The sequence below is a fragment of the Haliotis rubra genome, unplaced genomic scaffold (assembly GCF_003918875.1).
Source record: "Haliotis rubra isolate DU_JTF1 unplaced genomic scaffold, ASM391887v1 Scf435, whole genome shotgun sequence".
NCBI lineage: Eukaryota > Metazoa > Mollusca > Gastropoda > Lepetellida > Haliotidae > Haliotis > Haliotis rubra.
Window position 1 is genome coordinate 861,636 of NW_025767119.1, and position 19,203 is coordinate 880,838.

The 19,203-nt window shown below is 42.0% G+C and overlaps 1 long non-coding RNA gene across 1 annotated transcript; it reads left to right on the plus strand.

Annotated features, from left to right (window-relative positions):
• The first annotated feature begins 477 nt into the window (after positions 1-477).
• On the plus strand, positions 478-15,257 carry LOC124289177. The gene is made up of 4 exons (XR_006901615.1): positions 478-611; positions 8,013-8,017; positions 13,256-13,261; positions 15,245-15,257. It is a non-coding gene; the product is annotated as an uncharacterized LOC124289177 (long non-coding RNA).
• The last annotated feature ends 3,946 nt before the right edge of the window (positions 15,258-19,203 follow it).

The window sequence follows — 19,203 nt, forward strand, 5'->3', positions numbered from 1 at the left end:
GTATGTCCAGGGCACCCCACAGATGTTCGATCGGGTTTAAGTTCGGTTATCTTGGGGGCCAGGGGAGCACATTGATGTTGTGGTTCTTGAGGAAGTCTCTAGTGTGACGTGCTGTGTGGGGCCTGGCATTGTCCTGTTGAAACAACTCCCTCTGACGATCAATGATTGGAAGAAGGTGTGGGCGTAGGATTTCTTCACAGTACCGTTGAGCTGTCAGGTTGCCCTGGATCATCACCAAATCACTTCTCCTACAGCAGGTGATCGCTCCAAACATCATAACACTGTCCCGGCCGAATCTGTCCACCTTGGGAACGCAAGCGTCGGCGAAACGTTCACGTCGACATCTGTACACTCGCATTCTTCCATCGCGTCGTTCCAATAGAAATCGTGATTCATCACTGAACCAGATTCTACAGCAATTCGGTAGGAAAACTGATTTCTATGGATAGTCAACTTCTTTATTGCAATGAGTGCGACGTTTCGGTGTAGGTACTAACACCGTTATCAAGCAGGTGATACAACAACTGAGGCAAGGAGAATATATATATAGCTGTATAGTAAGATTATACAATTAACAAGGTTGATGTAAATTTGGTATTTGATAAGTGATTGTCAATGTGGAGACTTCTATATTGGTGAAACATCCCGCCCGCTCCCACTACGAATCAAGGAACATAAAGCCTCAGTCCAGAAAAACGACTCCAAATCCGCCATAGCTGACCACACCCAAGCCAACCCTGACCATGCCATCCTATGGAACAACATCGATATCCTAGAAATCAACAGACAAGACTACAAAATCAGGAAACTCCTTGAAGCCATAAACATCCAACGCCACAACCCCACCATGAATCGAGATCAAGGTTATTTCATCTCGTCAGCCTATCACCACCTAATCAAACACCACCACCAGTAATCCCCCCCTACCTCCTTTGTCCATCGGGCTTCCATGCTCCCTCCTTTGTGCTTGTAATCACAACTATTGTACCTCAACTCATCAACTGTATAAACTTTATTCTAATCACAACCAATCACTCTGTACATCAACCTCCTATGCTGTAATCACTTATCAAATACCCAATGTACATCAACCTTGTTAATTGTATATACTTACTATACAGCTATATATATATTCTCCTTGCCTCAGTTGTTGTATCACCCCGTCGGCGACATTGGCTCAGCTAAAAGCCGACGTTAAACTCCAAATCATCGCATCGCATGTTGTATCACCTGCTTGATAACGGTGTTAGTACCTACACCGAAACGTCGCACTCATTGCAATAAAGAAGTTGACTATCCATAGAAATCAGTTTTCCTTCATCTTCACAACTTCTAAAATGCCTCTCAAAGAAAGCAATTCGGTAGGTTCCAGGCCTGAACGTCGGTGCACCATTGAACTCGATGTCGACGATGTTGTCGAAGCACAGGGCCAAATTAAGTTTTTTGGCACGTAATCCAGCCTCTCTCAACCTGTTCCTGACGGTCTGTGCAGAAAACCTCCTCAATCCGGGTATTTGTCGAGCGGTACTGCCATAGCTGTTCGATGACGCAGGTGATGTACCCGGATGTAGCGATCCTGCGCCGCAGTGGTCGCTCGAGGTCGCCCACTACGAGGGGCATCTGCTACCGAATTCTGCCGGCGATATCTTTCCCAGAGCCGTGAAATGGTGCTTTGGTGAAAATTCATGCGTCGGGCAACTGCACGTTGAGACTGGCCAGCTTCAAGCAAACCAATGGCGATTTGACGGTTGGCTTCACTTAGACGTGGCATTTTGCGTTTGTCAACAATATTCCAAATACAGTGAATAATCGACAGACAGCGATCAACCTTTTATACCCATCATTGAGACTATCTGATCCCCAACTTTCACGTGCATTGAATGTGAATTGTGTATTCTGTGACACTACACGCCGAAATTGAAAATCATGCTGTTAAATACGGGTATGTTACTGATGGTGCGTTTTGTTGTGATGTTTCAAAACATAAACACCATAGGACTCATAAACAGAGCAAAACCTTTTGTAAAATGAATCACGTTTTAATTCATTGCTACATAAACTTGCAGTTTTCATGATACGTTTCATTTTTGGGAGAGTATATTAGTATGGCGAATGGCGTATTGACTGAACAGTTTATGACAGAATCTACCTGGAGAACGATAGGGACAATATCAAAATATTGGGATTCATAATAAAAATAAAGAAAATAATTAAAGTTCATATTTATATAGCGCCTGTTACAACAAACTGCTCAAAGTAGCTTAGGGAAACTCAGTGTAAAAAACCTTTGTCTTTAGCATTCGCTTGAACTGGTCAATTTCGAAGAAGGATGTTGTTTGCAAGTTTCAGGCCAGGCGAAACATCGTACGAACTAGGTCCCCTCGCTCGCTTGCTTGCCTGCTTGCGGGCATTGATATTGTATCAGTAATGTCCAGCCACTGGTACATTCTCACCACCAGTTAACTGAACCAATTATCTCTCCCCTTACAACTTAGAAGCTGCTGTGGAGGTCTACCATCCTACTCAGACTGAAAAAGTCTTGTGGTATCGGGGCGGTGGTGTAGCCTAGTGGTTAAAGCGTTCGTCACGCCAGGTTCGATACCCAATTTATTGTGTTCCCTGCCGTTATATTGATGAAAAGCGGCGTAAAGTAAACTCACTCAGTCACTCTTGTGGTTTCAGTCCAACACCACCTACACGTACAACATCTTCAACTACAGGCCCAACCTCCTCGACTGGGACATCAGCTCCTGCTACAGTGGTCAAAAGAAGAGGGTTCTACAGTTTGCTGTACCTGGTGAGCTATCAACACGAGCTATCAAAGCAGACTTCAACGGGAGATATGGCTATGATAAGATCAGACTGACTGACTGAATTAGTTTGGCTTTACGCCGCTTTTAGCAATATCCCAGCAACATCACGGCGGGGGACACCAGGCTAAGATCAGAACGTCGCGTCAGTGAAATTGACTTGAAAGCGTTTGTGATGTCATTGATTACCATTACGTCGCCGTCAATCGGATGGTATAATTGCACCGAAATGTTTGCAGTCCATTGTGACGTCACTTACCATTGAGTCAGGTTCGCTGACATGTCGGGGCATATCTCAAATGTGTAGATCAATGCTCATGATGTCAGTCGCTGGAGTATGGAGTGCCTGGCTTAGATACGATTTGTAATCGAACGCCACATGTACCTGAAATATTGTTGAGTACGGTGTGAAGCAACAAACAAGCACAACCTGAATCTAGACATTAGTTTCACATTTTTTGTATTTGTCAAACATATATGATAACCTTCTGCAGGCTATTCCTGCTATACCTACATTATTCCGGGACACTACTGAGGAAGTTGAAACCACTTCAACATCAGCGACAACATCACCAATAACACGAGATACATCATCAGCAGATACATCATCTACAGCATCATCAACTGCGTCATTCACAACATCAGCGACAACATCACCAACACCACTAACATCACCAATAACACGAGATACATCAGCAGCAGATACATCATCGACACCATCATCAACTGCGTCATTCACAACATCTGCGAAATCGTCAAAATTAGTAAAACCCACGGAAACCGTCGCAACCAGAATCACACAAACAAAACCATGGAGGAAACCCACAGTGACCCCTGCAACTAAAGGTTATGCGCCGCCCATGTGCCCAAAACGCCATGTGACAACACAGCGCCTGCCCCGGCCATTAAAACCCCATGTGACAACACAACGCCTGCCCCGCCCTTCAAAACCCCATGTGACAACACAGCGCCTGCCCCGCCCTTCAAAACCCCATGTGACAACACAGCGCCTGCCCCGACCATCAAAACCCCATGTGACAACACAGCGCCTTGCCAGGCCCATCAAAACCCCATGTGACAACACAGCACCTGCCCCGACCATCAAAACCCCATGTGACAACACAGCGCCTGCCAGGCCCATCAAAACCCCATGTGACAACACAGAGCCTGCCCCGACCATGAAAACCCCATGTGACAACACAGCGCCTGCCAGGCCCATCAAAACCCAGTGTGACAACACAGGGCCTGCCTGGCCCATCACTGGCTAACATTATGTGTAGCAACAACCAGAGAGGCTACAAAACAGGTACGGTATGAACTGATTGAAGCATGTGTTTGTCCTTTCTCTCTTTATTCTGGAGTATGTAGGCCATCGGTGTCCTCCCATTACGCAGACAGCCAGTTCGCAGACACCTTAAAACAACAACATTTACGGTTCAGTGAACAGATTATCTACTACCTGTTACCTACACATTATTATGGAATAGTCCAATAAAAACACAGGAACAAACTGAAGCTAAATTCTTCAAAGGCATTTAGAAGTTGGTAGAATGAAGATTGAAATCTTATGGATAACAAAAATCAAGAAGTAGTTATCCATAAGATTTGTCTTGTATTAAAACTGAAGCTATATTATTTATTTTGAAAGATGGACGAAAAGACAGTAATTTGAATTTGTATTGCTGCAATATGAAAACAGTTTATCACAAGCATTTCAGTTTAACAATAAACACAATCAAACCTCTCAGTGACAAACCTGGTTTTATATTCGATAGTAATTGAAGGTAAAAACAATTTTGAGAAGAGAAATCATTTATCATTTAAACACAACAAATTCCTATTTACCTACAATCAAACTTCTCAGTAACGAACCTGTTTCAGGCTCACCTGCTCTACTCACTAGACAGTGGACTGTTCCATTATACCCGTAGGTGTTACCCTCATTAACCTTCTAGTTCAGTGTCTGTCAATTGGGTGTCTGTCAAATGGGAGATAACCAGGCCATCGGCCCGTAGTACAGTTATTTCATACAGCCAACAAATGGCTTGTTCGTAGCTTATTCGCGTAAAATAGATGCAAAGTTAGATTTCCTAGCACAGTGGAATTGTCTACAGACATCAAAGACATACAGACATTTGTACAATGATGGATAGGTATTATAGTTCACAGGAATATATATATATATATACATAATGTACGTAGATGATCATAAGCATAATATGGGTTCGATGTGTGAAGCCCATTTCTGGTGACCCCGCCGTGACGTAGCTGGAATATTGCTAAAAGCGGCGTCAAACCATACTCACTCACTCAATATGGCTGTCTCCTCAATAACAATAACAGTAATTCTACCATGACACAGAAAAATGTGTGATTATAATTGATCATTAATATTAAAATGATGTATCTATTTTCATTAAATATCTCAAAATGGACAGGCATTTCGACGACCACCATCACATCACTAAAATTACCATGGGCTGCCGATGCCAGTAGCTCTTTAGTGAGTGAGTGTGGGTGGGTGGGTGAATGAGGTAAAATTGTATAGTCACATCGGCAGTATTTCATCCACATGGCGACTAAAACAAGTTACTAAATCATGGTAAATAAAGTTGAATTGTAAAAACCTGTCGACCAAAGACAATAAATACAACTGGAATATCACAGAAACAGAATCGAAAACAAGGATCTATCTCTAAAATGTGATTTCGTTACGAAACAATACAATATACACACGGACTGCAGATCGCCAGGAATTTTGTCTGAAGTTGAACTGGCAATGACCCACATTCCTGGGTTACCTTCCTTTTCTATTTCACAAATAGATGGCGCCAATCTCTACAGTCCCGAGCGAACTTCCGGTAGTGTATTTGAGCAGCTCCGAATACTTTGTAGTACAAGAAGGAAGTTGTTGCCTGGAAGTAGTGAGATCACGGCATTTTTAGAAGTTGGAGAATCAGGACAAATTTTATGGATGAACAACTTCTTTATTAGATACGGATTTATTGCGGCCGTCAAGCAGATCTGTGTCGAAACGTCGCATCATCTGAATAAAGAAGTTGTTCATCCATACAGTTTGTCCTTATCAGTAATGTGATCGATTATCCAGAAAATCACACTAGTGCATTTACTGGTTTTATTTAAACTGAAACACAACTTAGGAATATATAACGTAAGTGAGTGAGTATGGTTTTACGCCGCCTTAAGCAATATTCCTGGAATATCACTGCGGAGAACACCAGAAATGGGCTTCACACATTGTACCCATGTGGGGAATCGAACCCGGATCTTCGGCGTTCCTGGGAACTGGGACCGCCATCTTTATGTCCAGAAGAAGGAACTTTGGATTCTGTTGATGTGGCTCGACCCACGAACATTGACTGGTCTCCTTACATGTTGCAAATAGCTGTCTATGATCTTTAACGTTCCTCCAATAAATATGAAACTCGAAACGTTCACCTGGTGCATGTCCCGCTACAACATAGACCTCCATAAAGTGAGATATATCTTTGTTTGAGACCTCGTCTCTTGAAACACAAGTCAGTCCGTGGGGTTTCCGCCTCATTTAACAATACCAAAGCAATGTAAGGGACACAGCCGTAATCATCTCACGTTGTACCCGTGTGGGGTATTCAACCTCGGCCTTCTGGGTGACACATGAATGCTATAACAATAATAAGAAGAAGGACATTTATGTGGCGCTGAACTCCACACCGCACAAGGAAGGGTATAAGCGCATACAAAAGAAGGGATGAACAATTGTCAGTGATTATGAAACAGATGGGTCTTCATGCCAGATTTAAAAGTACTCAAGGAAAAGGCACACCAAGGGTGAGGGGGAACAGAGTCCCATAGCACAGCAGCAGTAATCAGCTTTTAAAGTGCATACATTTACAGTATTTGTGCTCGGAGCGCTGCTTTATTAATGAATGTATCAGCGAGCACCCAATTTATATGCAACACAAGGAACACAGGAGGAACTAAAAGACTCGACATTTTACCATCTTAATGTCAGCATCAGCTGTAGCTTAACTACACAACAGAATGTGCTATGAAAGGCGATATGTAGTGAGTGAGTATGGTTTTACACCGCTTTTAGCAATATTCCAGCAATATCACGGCGGGGAATCGAACCCGGATCTTCGGCGTGACGAGCGAACGCTTTAACCACTAGGCTACCCAACCGCCCACTTTCAGCTATAATACACTTAAAGCAACAATTAGAGATACATTAGCGTGACGGAAATGACACGATGTTTGGACATTAATCAACAGTAATTAACGCTGATCTCAAGAGGTGACTTTACCGGAAACAGCACTCCAATTGTCAAGCCTTCATCACTGTGTCTCATGATGCAATCTGCTGGCTGACACAAAACCCAGGGCCCCGTTTCACAAAGCTATCGTAGCGCTACGACTGTCGTACCTCCTATACTGTAGCATATACTTACGACAGTCGAAGCACTAGGATAGCTCTTTGACACGGGATCAGGGCTATACCTTTGAGGTAATATCAAAACACATAAACTCTCCCAAAAAGAAACACAGAGTTTTTTTTCACGAATTTAATCTGTTCACTTTAAAGTCGGAAAACACATGTTATTCTGTATCAGTTGCAACCAAATGTCAACTTATGAAAGACCAAATGTCTGTTAACACGTATAGCTTATACAAAACCCTATATGTGAAGGCGTCCGTTCCTAGTTTTGCATTTTCTTCAATATCTGTTGTGGCCACCATGTGCCACCAAAACTGCTCTGCGCCGTCTTGGAATGGACTGAATAAGTCTTTAAATTCGAACTTATGGAATTCTGGCCCATTCCTCTTGCAATGCCCGCAACAGCTGATCTAACGTGTGCTCGATGGGGTTGAGGTCGGGCATTTTGGAAGTCCATGGAAGCACTGTAATGTTCTCAATCTGAAGATACTGGATAGCGACATACGTTGTGTGTGGCATTATATCGCTGAAACAACTCCCTCAATGATCGGAACCATGTGAATCCTTAAGATTTCATCTCTGTACCGAACAGCAGTTAAACTGCCTTGAAATCGCACAAAGTTAGATATCAGCATGCAGGATATGGTCCCCCATATCATGACACTATCACCACCATATCGGTCAACCTGGTGGACACACTTCCGGGCAAAACGTTCATTTCGACGTCAATAGACACTTACTCCTTCGTCACGGCTCTGAAGCAGAAAGCGTGAATTGTCACTGAAGCTTGCAAGTTGTGTAGATTTCAGAATCGAACGTTATTGCACCACTGAACACGTCGACGTCAATATAGTTGTCGCAGCACAGGGCCGAAATAGAGTCTTCTGGCTCGAGGTCCAGTTTCACGTAAACGATTACGAACAGTTTGCGCCGACATTATCTCCATACAAGCACTGCACTTCCAGCTGCAACTAGATCCAGCACATGAAGTACCCAGACCTACCTATCCTGGGCTGCAGTGATAATCCGGCCTCACATAGCAAATGTCCCTGCTCACGGTTCCTCAGAACTGCACGTGCATATTGCGAACTACTTTTTCTCTATGACATTTCCATGCAAGTTGAAACTTCCAAACGTAACCGTACTTTAAAGTAACCAGCATTATAATGGCGAACATTCAAACACTAATTTTGAAAACTAATTGACATTTCATTTATCTATATCGCCGTTGCGTTTCTTTAAGGTTAGAGTATATCTGTACCGTGATCCCTTTCAATTTATTTATGTCCACATAAACAAAAGTTGATTCACCTTAATAGTTCCTTACATGCATAACAGAAAACAAACTGTATATGTTTCCTTGGGTACATCTTGGGCGGAAGTAGATTTGTGGTCAGGCTCGCCGACATCTTGTGCACATAGCGTCGTATCCCAATTGCGTAGATCGATAGTGTTGATAACTGTGTTGTCTGGTCTAGACTCGATTATTTACAAACGGCCGCCATATATAGCTGGAATATTGCTAAACAACAACCAGCTAGTGACAAGGCAGGGCACGACGGTTTGTATCAAAGTCATTTGTATTATGTTTGCAGATCAGTTACATTACACACACACGCACGCACGCACGCACACACACACACACACACACACACACACACACACATACTAACATTTGTATAGCGCCGATATCCAGCTCAGCTCAGCTGCTCAAAGGCGCTTAGTTTTTTCCCTCGTTCACTGCATGTCTATCTCAACGGCATATCGTATTGTCAGTCTCAACTCCCTGGGGAGCATACAACATTACATTGGGTTCTTTTATGTGCCAGTTATCTCAGTGTGATATTTCAGGCTCCACCTTTAGCAACGTACCAGACAAACAACTGTAGCCTTGGAAATAAAAATACCCTCAAACCGTCACGCTAAGGACAACTACTTCTATTGATCAGTGTCTTAAGCGTGCACTTTATGGATCGTAATCGATCGCTTGCTGCCGGTAAAACCCATTCCTCGGGAATCCAGTGATCAGCTGAAATATGAATAAGGAAGACGGGTGCAATACATTGTGTTATTGCATGTTCGGTAATAGTTAGCGTGATATTCTTCGAGACGCTAAAGCTGCCACGTTTGCAGCATGACCGCTACTCTAAGACTGTTGTCAAAACAAAACATTAAGATCAGAGGTGATTGTGCGAGGGATTTGAATTGAAGCCAGTTTGGGATATATTGCGTGTTAGATATTTAACGGCATGTCAATGTCTACTACTAATAGCCTTTCATATCAACCAGGCTACTCCTTAGCCCTATTCTACCCAAGGAACTGTATGCGTTCAAACTGAATTGTGTTACTATTATGTAAACAGTGACAATTTCCAAAGATATTACAATCCATGAACACTTATAGATACGTTAGAAGACACTTACTGTAGTTCATTTGTAGACAGTTAAAGTAACTTGGCAAAAAGACTATTAACAGTAACATCACTGGTATCATTACGATCATATGTTACTGGCTGATGTTACTTCCATGCAACTGTTCATAATCACATATAGTGGCACATGATGGAATATTACCTCTGATAATCCCATTGTGGGACAAAATTCGCACCCGTGAAGACCCGGGTTAGAATTGGTCTTCAGTAACCCATGCTTGTCGTGAGAGACTAACGAGATCGGGTGGTCAGGCTCGCTGACTTGGTTGGCACCTGTCATCATATCTCAGTTGTGTAGATCGATGCTCATGCTGTTGCTACTTTGTCTTTAACCCTTCATGTATGATAGTCAGGTGACTTTGATGGTCAAAGTTCTCTTTCCACTGGGGCATTTGCATTGATACGTTAACTTGGTGAGCCGGAATTATATTAATTAATATTGATTAATATTGTTGATATGTTCTTCCTGAATTTCCCTGTGTTCCGATATGTTACTATGCCGTCTATAAATGTTGTGTATATATCTGATGTGTTTATCTGAAGTTATCATTGATATGTATAATTATGGTGTTTGAGTGTCGCTTTACAGATTCAATATCTTTACTGTCACCTTTATATGTGTGACACAATTCTGTATGTTGTTTACTTCTCCTTCTTCTCCCCCTTCTTCTTGCTACTTCTCCTCCTCCTCCGAGAACGGTGGGGTAGCCGAGTGGTTTAAGCGTTCGCTCGTCAGGCTGAAGACCCGGTTTGGATTCCCAACATTGTACAATATGCAAAGCTCATTTCTGTTGTCCCTGCAGTGATGTTGCTGGAATAACCATACTCACCATTCTCTTCCTCCTGCTTTTCCTTCTTCTTCTTCTCCTTCTGCTTTTCCTTCCTTCTTCATCTTCTCCTCCTTCTTCATCTTCTTCTTCACCTTCTCCTAGTACTAGTATGCCCTCAGACAGTCTCCCAGCTGCAGATGTTTTCTCAGCATCCTTCATATAAATGAAATAGTCAGCAAAAACTGATTTTAGACCAGAACCCTTAATCCATGTTTCAGTCAATCCGATGATTTCATGTGATAATATAAACTGAATACAGTCATGATCATCAAGCTTTGATAAAAGTCCGGACATATTCCAGAATACAAAATTAACTCTTTTGCAAGTACTTACACAACTATGATGTATACAATGTGTTGAACGAAGTGCCGTAGAATCACATAGGCCCTGACCACACCCCTATCTCTCCTTGTTATTCTTTCTCCATGTTCTATTCCTTTCACGGAGTTTTTTTATAATGTCAGGTTCCTTCCTACTAACTCTCAACGACTCCCCCACTCCATCAATCGGCATATCATCATCCCTATCTGTCTCACTAATGTTTTTCTATTCAAGCCTCTCTGCCCTTTCCTCTCGCTTCTCCTGTTTGATTTCCAAAACCCATTCCCCAGAGTGTCGGAACCAGTAACAACATCTAATTCATAGATTTCTTTAAGAAAACATAGCATTTTTCTGAATGATTTATTAATGTTGTGTATCTTGCTGAACAGCATGGTATGGTATGGAGTGTTGAGACTGATGCAACTATATTACCTAAAACACGGACAAATCATATGATCGCAATGATACCAATGAGCTCTATTGTCAAGCTAAGGTAAGACTCTACAAAATAATTTTAGTGTTATTCAACTCGATTATAATTTTCATCACGTGCCACATATCATTATGAAGTAACAATTCACATTCTAAAGAGTTTAACCCCAAAAGAAAGGATGTAGACTGGAGGAATCTAGCTGCCATACAATATCGGGATCATATTTTGACCCCAGTCCTTATGCCTAGGGCAGGGACGGATAGGAAAAAGTGGAATCGAGTACCCGCATGTACTGACCCGAATTGGAATCGAGTACCCAGAAATGTAAGGAATAAAACGCTTCGGTCAACTTTCTGAATATTCAATTGAGTTGAAGGATATTTTTATTGAAAACTTGAAATAATAACCTCCACTAATCGGACAATACCAATGGTGCAAATGTGTGTTCAATAATGAAAGAAAGTTTTTATCTGCCCTTGCCATTACAGAGTTCTCTCCTTTTCCTAGAAATAAAACTCGATTCCAGCTGAACCCGACCCGGATTCGAGTACCCGAGTATCTGTCACATCCCTACTTATGCCATTCCTACAGCTACGTTGTCCTGTACTGACATTTCAGCATGACAACGCTACGCCTCTTTGATGCAGGACTTTATACGTAACGCCGTAACGCCGGTGTCATGGACTGGCCTACCTGCTGGGAAGACGAGCACGACTTCAGATGAATCGGAGGGACGTTGTGTTGCCGTCATTGGAGGTTACACTCGTAAATGACATCTTCTGTTCCAACAGTCTTGTCAGTGATGATCTGAGGGATCATGGAACGACATGCATTATGTCTCTAATAAAATGATTCCGCAAACCACTTTTCCTCGTCCATATTGCAACATTCATGATAGTGTATAATGCACATCTATTTTCATGATAACGTAAACACTAGTTTCATTGCGGGACTCAATGTAAGAGTCAGTGACGGAGTGTGCGAGTTGGATTTCACGCCTCTGTTAGCAATATATATTTAGGCTACCACTCTGCCCTCTCAATGTAACAAGTGTCGGATATATTGGCCTTGCTGAGGGGCCGGGTCGATTGTGTGACTACATGGGAAATATAGACCTGGGTGTAGGGTTGGGTCGATCAAGGGGGAAGGTGTTGCAGTACACGATGAACAAATGAAGATGGTCAGCAGCGTTCTTACCAGTAAGAAACCAAAACTTCAGCAACTACCATGCAGAGTGGAACACAAGACTTCAACTCCACAGGAGGCATCGTCTGAGGAAACCTCTGGTATGTTTTCTTTCTCCCAGTACAAATCGAATTAAACATTATTGGTCAGGTGCAAATGCACTGCTTATAGGCCACACCCCTCTCATTCCATTGCTAATTTATAGTTTGTCTAATCCCAAGTCTATTCTTATTTGAGACCTTTAAGTGAAAAATGATTCAGACTGATGCATGTAATATGTTGGTAAACGTCATTTACCCGCTAAAAGAATGTATCATAAAGTTAATCATGGGCGAAACTCAAATCATCCATTACAAGAATACCTATCAGAGATCCTGTCTCACCATAGCCAAGCCATCGTTGAGAGATTCAATCGCACCCTAGCCTAACGCCTGTTCTCGCACCAATACTCGCAGATTTAATGGATCCCAGAAACAGAAACACTGAATGGGTCGTACGCTTACCGTGAGTGATGGATGCCATCAACAACGAAGTCACAAGACTCATGTGCAAGAGACCCGTCTAAGCCATCAAAATGAAATCTGTTAACAACACCAAATCGTCAGCAGCACGTTGCGATAAAACAGAGAAAACATTACCAGACCCTGTCAGATACTTGTACGAGCCTGGCGAATACGAGGGAGACAGCAGAAAACCACCGATCTGATATGGTCCGTGAAAACGTACAACGTCGACCTGGTCGACATCAAATATGGTGAAGCGAACTTGTACTACTTGAAAGACGGGCCGCCGAGACCATTCATCAGAGAGGAGTTGATGATCGTACCTCACGACAAAGTCACTTTTCGATCGCCCACTGTATGATAATTGTCATCATTGTGTGTGTGTGAATGAAAGGCCTTGATTTTTCCCGACCGACCCCATTCTCACTTAAAAGTAAATATTTCAGAGACTATTCGACCAATTTTCGTCAAAGTTTGCATGCAACTCAGTAATAATATACACATTGGTGGTACGGGATTAGGGACTTCCCAAGGGCTCAGTTGTTGAAATTGAGCCCTTGGGGGGGACCTGGTCCCGTACCACCATTGTGTATACTACTTAATATGATCCCGATATTGTACGCCGACTAGATTTCCGAGAGAGACATCCATTCTCTTGGGGTGAAACACTTTACAATGTGAATTGTTACTTCATAAAGATAGGTGGCATGTGATGAAAACTTATAACGAGTTTCTAAATGTTACCTTAACTTTGGTAATAAATTGTAAAGAGCAACTTAATTGGTATCATTACAATCATATTATACTGATTAAATGGATTCCCCCAGTGACACTTTACGTAATATAGGTGTGTCAGTCTCAATATCTCCACAAACAATCATGCTATATGTCACGGCGCCAACTAGCGTCCAAGGAGACTGGATGGAAAATGATTCAGAATAGTAAGCAAATACACAACCAGATTGTTGATAATAACCATACAGGTATAATGTAAACTCGCGGACGTCGCAGAGGACAATAAACGATGCATGTTGAGAGTTTGCATATAGCCTCTGACCAGCAAAGAAGTGTGCTAATACTTGGGTACACAAACGACTATAACTAACTTGTGAGCGTATTACAGTGAAGGGGAATACACCTATAAGAAGAGCGTGATCTCTACTACAAAGAGATATAGGTGGATATGAGACAATAGTTTGTACTATGGTGTAGTAAGTAAAAACCCTGATAAAATATGGGGTATACATATAGGATGGAGCGGCATACATGCTTATATCTCCCTTATAAAAATAGATGTCGTGTGACACTATACACCAGAATACAAAATGTTAATAAATCATTCAGAGACCATGATTAGATTTTGGGGGGGATTCAATGGAATGTGTGAAATCACTGAAGTAAAACGGTAGAATTAATGGAGTGCCTCAAGCACAGCAATGGGTTACCTGAAGAAAGGAGGACCAGTGTTGACAAATGTTTGAAACAAGCTTAGCAAGCAGGACAGCCACAGCACCAACTAGAGCTCGAGGAGAAAGTCAAGAAAATTCTACGTCAAAGTCGGACCAGATGATAACCTACCAACTGTTTCCTAGAAAATGACATGGTCCAGATTGGGGGATCCACAGAAATGTATTCATAGAAGACCAAGAGATAAACCAACTGTGAAGATCATCTTCAGCAGGAAGGCAGATCATCGGGGAAAAAGTTTACAATGACCATAGAGTCGCATTTTAAAAATGTATTTAAAGGGAAAATAGGAACAGAAAATGTGATGAACAGACTTCATCTGATAGGCTGGAACACAAACGAAATCAAGACGACTCAAGAAATGAAATCCATCTGTGAGAGCTTAGAGCCAAACAAAACTGCTGGATTAGACGGCATCATGAACACTTGAATTACGAAGGAGACCATTTGCATAGATGTCTAGCAGCACTATTCACGTCATTATGATGTCAGGATACATCCCAACAGATTGGTCAAAGGGACTCATAATACCGATCTTCAAAGGTGGACAGAAGGCGAAGATCACCCCAGATTCGTATCGAGGAATCACAAAAAGACCTGTCATCTTTTAACTTTTTGAGTCCGTTTTCTGCAAGAGGATTCCTGATTTTTTGGATTCAACATTCTTCCCTAGCAATGAGCAATATGGATTCCAGAAAGACCTTTCATCTTATCACACGAGCTTTGTTATCCAGGAAACCCGCCACCACTATCTAGAGAGATCCGATGTTGTAAACACATGCTTTCTCGATAGCTCCAAGGCATTCAACACACCATGGCATGCAGGGTTGATATACAAACTTTACAAGCATGGCATACATAGTGCCGTATGGATAGTTATTGACAACATATACAAGTCAAGTCAGACAAGGAAGTGTGATGTCTGCCAAATTGTACCTGCTCGACATAGACAGACAGCTTCGGCGCCTGGACCAGAGTATGAAAGGGGCTATGGTTATGGATGTGCACGTTGCAGTATCCACACAAGCGGACGATTTGGCCCACCTGAGCCCAATCAAGTCCAACCTGCAGCATATGGTCGACATCTGCCTGGAATACAGCTCCCTGTGGAGGTTAACCTTCTCCCCAACAAAGCCACAGTTCCTGCAGTTTGGAAAGAAAGAAAAAAAAACAATCCGGAGGAAGAGCTTTACCTTGAAGTTGTGCCCCCGGCTAGAGAGGTCAAACATGTTGGAATTATTCCTGACTCCCCATTCAATTCCTGGGAAAGAACGTTAGACAGTTGCTCAAAGATAACGTCATCCATTATGGTGCTCACCGAACCAGGCTGTCATGCAACAGGCCTAAACTCTACCCTCAGTGCGCATTCCAAAAGCTCTATTTGGATGTGAACATTGGAATAGCATCTCACGCATAAAAATCTTAGTTCAAGAAAGCTCAGCGATTTGCACTGAAGCTGGTCCAAGGGTTACCACGACACACAGGGATGGTTATATGCAGTGTACTTCTAGGAGTGCCATCGCTGGAGACGCTCATTGGTGAGAAGAAGCTGTTCTTTTTGGGACAAATGTGCTCAACCAGAAGCATCTCCTGTCGCCGATAAGAACAAGAATCCACCTCTACAGACAACAGTGTTCAACATCCAGTGCGGGTTTTATTCCAAACCTGTGAAGAATACTCCCTGGTGGGATACCTGGACAGTTTCACCAGCAGTGCCACCTGTGTGACACAAACCAAGTGGAAGAGGACAGTGAGAGATGCAAGTAGCACGAACTGAAGCAGAATCAGAACCGTGGGGCATTGCGGAAAATTGATGATTACCTTGGACAGTGTTCAATTGCCATGCAAACTATTGGCGGTCTTATCTGGAATGACGAGCGAGACAACAAGAAAATTCTAGCAAAGCTCCCTGAGCGGTTATCATACCGTTGGGGCATAGTCGGTATGGGGAAAGTTCCAGAGAAACAGCTGGCCAGGGGAGTCCTGGAATGTTCTGCTGTCTCAGGAATCTGTCACAACACGAACGACGTGTGGACAGGCATTATCTGTCTGTTGCATGAAGCTACGCATCTGTCCTTGAATGAACGACTGCACATGAGTCCCAATGACCTCATCCCTGTATTGCAAACCTATCAGATTGCCATTGACAATGACAAATTGTGTCCCACCATGAGATGTGATGCTTCTCCATACCATTAACAGTGCGATGTATACCAAACTGTCGACGCTGAACAATGCACGTGGCGGTATACCGATCACCCCGGCGTCTGTAAACCTCTGCCATCTGAGCTGCCCAGATAAAATATCGACTCGTCAGTGATCAAAACACCATCCCAATCTTGTCTCCTGTACCAGGAATCAGGAATCAGGATTTTTTATTCTCATAAATCATACAAAATGATAAAGAGACTATACATATATACTATATTTTATATACTATTTGGAATTTTCCTTCTCAGAAACGGATAACTGTAAACTCATTTAATGTTTTGATTGTATATTTTTGACAACATTTCCAACTTTACCTGAGCAAAGACATTCCTTCCCAAACTCACAATTGAAACCACGAAATGGTCTCAAAAAGTCAACCTGATCTCGGGGATGGTACGGTGTTCTCCGTGTTTTTCATGCAACTCATGCTGCACTTGCTGTTCGCAAGGACCAGCCCTATAAAATGCACCCCCAAACCTGGTTGAAACATTCACATTACAACATTACAACTCACGACAACTCAGAGGAACCAGGCGCTTGGAAGACTTGAAGCTAGCCACACTGCACAAGCCGTTGCCAATCACTTCCAGGTCAACGTTCGGACCATCTACAGGCTGAAGCAACGTTTCCGGATCACCAACACCACAAATGATCGCCCCGTACTGGCAGATCACAAGACCGCCATGTTGTACGACAGCATGTACAGGATCCTTTCATGCAGGCATCCAATCAATATCTTTATTCTGGTGTGTGTAGGCCATCGGTCCGTATTACAATATTACTTCATACAGCCAACAAACTGCTTGTACGCAGCTCATTCGTATAGAATAGATACATAGCTAGATTTCTTAGCACAGTGGACTTGTCTACAGACATCAAAGTATTAAATTTGCATTATGATGGATATGTATAATTCTTCACAGGAATATAAGATGTACGTAGATGATCATAGGCAAAACATATTAGGAGGAAATGATATTCATTTTCACTCTAAGCACCCGAACACATATGACCTAATCTGAGATTCCTTGGATTATTAAGATATATCTAACCGTCTCAATGTTTGATTGATGAGAGCTGCAACGAAACCGTACAAGAGCAATGCGGAATTTTTCCACAATTATAGAATTTAAATATGTCTCAGGACCAAAAACATGTTTATACAGTGAGTAGAAATAAGTTTTCGAACTAGATGTTAATGATTCATGCCAACCCTGTACATACATATTCTGTGCCCTATTAATGAATTCAAAAAGGAATGAGTCTAGATTGTTAATACACTGGCTTCCGGAACAGAGCATCATAGCGTGGGGTAGAATAGGCCTGAACCAGAGAGTGGGTCCTGTGGTGTTCTAAAGCCTTGGTCCAGGGAAAGGAGGCGGCATCACAGCGGTGCGCCACATCGACCAAGCCCTCAGAACCCACGTCATACCACATTTCGGAACAACATTCTCCAGCATTATAACGCCCGGGTCCATACTGCCAGAGCTACATGGGAATTCCTTCATAAGGGAAATAGATTTATCAATATGGTGGTTATTACAAAAATAATAAGGGAGTATACTGTTTCTTATATCATCTAGAGCTGTGCATGATAAGATAACATGAACTTCGTCACATATAACATGGTGGTTACAACTTATACATACTCTATTTTCTATGTCTACATTATACCATCTGCCGGTTTCAATCGGAAATCTGTGATTGCATGCTCGCAGTTTTGTCAACCAGACACGTTGTTTCAATGGGAGGCGAATTAAATAAGGTTCTAAGTTGGGAGTATACTTATATAAGGAGTAAAATTTACCTTTTCATGAATTTTGAAGGGCAGCATTCCATGATTGCTTAAATGAGCTATAAGTGTGTATTTAACAGTTTTTCAGCCAGGATGCGGGAGGAAAACGTTGGGACTGCCATATATAAGATAACCCAACATTTTGAAGTATACTTTTCACTATATTTAAAAGATCAAATTGAATACCCAAACAAGTCAGCATGTTACGATGTAAATTGTAATAAAAACGCAAATTGTAATACTTGCAGCAAATTGTAATAAACTTGACGTAAATTGTAATACGCAAATTGTAATAAAAATTGACGTAAATTGTAATACTTTTCGTTGCGGTAAAATGTAATAAATATTTACGTAAATTGTAATAACAGTTTTAATCACTCGTAAATGCGCGGGTGTTTGTTTTTCGTTGCATTTCATACATCAAATAAGCTTGTTAGGGCGATAACTCAAGAAAGAAATGATGGATTTCGTTCAAATTTGGTACCAAGGTATATTGGCGAGATTCACCAACACAAGTGAAATGGAATAACCTTGAGATAATTTTCAAGGTCACAGCAAAAATCTTAGGGTTTTGCCAATATAAAGATTGTGAGCGCGATAACCCTAGAAAGAATAGACAAATCTTAACCAAATGACGAATATAATATTCGTCCTGATATATAATCGATATAAACTGTCCTCTGTATCATGTCTTTTCGCAAATATCTTTTGAGGTTTTGATATGTATAAATATAAAGTAGGGTGGGGTGGGGATGGGTTTCTAACGTAATATCAAATC